General features: G+C 42.7%; 1 pseudogene; it reads left to right on the plus strand.

The window, feature by feature from the left end:
- The first annotated feature begins 630 nt into the window (after nucleotides 1-630).
- On the plus strand, nucleotides 631-978 carry LOC102396362 (annotated as a pseudogene).
- The last annotated feature ends 411 nt before the right edge of the window (nucleotides 979-1389 follow it).

Genomic DNA, 1389 nt, shown 5'->3' on the forward strand with positions numbered 1-1389 from the left:
AGTTTAGAGAGTGGCCCAGAACTGCATAAATGGTGTCAGGAATAGTTGTACCCCACCACGAGTCAAGCGTAAGAACAATAAATAGTTACTGCTGATTGAGCGCATAGGCCAGACTTGGCCTGGATCATCACATGCATCTTTATGACAACCCCATGAATTGTCATCACAATTGGAATTCAATATTCAGTGGGAAATATTACCACAATTATTGTCACCTTACTCTACTGACAAGCAAGTGAAGTACAGAGAGGATAAGTGATTCATCAAAGATAATATAACCAGAAGGAAGAAGACAGGCCCTACTCGTTTTTTTTTTTAATTTATTTGGTTGTGCTGGGTCTTACATGTGGCACGCAGGATCTTCCATCTTCCTTGTGGCATGCAGGATCTTTAGTTGTTGCATGCAGGATCTGGTTCCCTGACTAGGAATTGAACCCTGGCCCCCTGGATTGGGAGTATGGAGTCTGAACCACTAGACTAAGTTATTAATAATAATGTAATAACTCTTAATTATTACATTATTATTTTTCCAGTAGCCAAAAATATGCCAACAGAAGTGATAGGCTTTTTGTCCAACAGCTTAGTGAGGCTAAGCGGTAGCAGTTGCTCTCCGAACTTCACTGATGCTGCCTAAGGACAATAAGAAGAAAGAAGAAAGATGCCAGAAAGTCGGCCAAGAAAAACAAAGATCCAGTGAACAAATCTGGGGGCAAGGCCAAAAAGAAGTGATCCAAAGACAGAGTTTGAGACCAGCTCAATAACCTAGACTTGTTTGACAAACTCGTTAAGGAAGTTTCCAACCAGAAGCTCACAGCCTCACTGTCATCTCTGAGACTAAGGATTCACAGTTCTCTGGCCAGGGCAGCCTTTCAGGAGCTCCTTAGTAAAGGACTTATTAAGCTGGTTTCAAAGCACAGAGATCAAGTATCTTACAACACCAAGGGTGGAGATGCCCCAGCCACTGGCAAAGATGCATGAACAGGTCCCTCCAGCTGTACCTTTTGAAAAATGAAACTTTATTAAATAAAAGAAGTAGTAGAGATGGCACTGCTAGTGAAGAAAAATTTAGTGAAGTTAAAGGAAATGTTCTGTATTAAAATTTTTTTGATCATAGAGTGTAAGATGAGATATTTTGTCTCTGTCACTAAGTTCAGTGGGGCTTCCCAGGTGGCGCTAGTGGTAAAGAACCCACCTGCGGAAGACCTCCTGGAGGAGGGCATGGCAACCCACTGCAGTATACTGGAGAATCCAATGGATGGAGGAGTCTGGCAGGCAATGGGAGTCCATGGGGTCGCAAAGAGCAGGACATGACTAAAGCGACTTAGCAGGCACACATTCAAGGAGAGTAGCATGAAACAGTTCTTGTGGTCTTGGGTTGTGTTAATTGTA

The sequence above is a fragment of the Bubalus bubalis genome, chromosome 20 (assembly GCF_019923935.1).
Source record: "Bubalus bubalis isolate 160015118507 breed Murrah chromosome 20, NDDB_SH_1, whole genome shotgun sequence".
In the NCBI taxonomy this organism is placed as follows: Eukaryota; Metazoa; Chordata; class Mammalia; order Artiodactyla; family Bovidae; genus Bubalus; species Bubalus bubalis.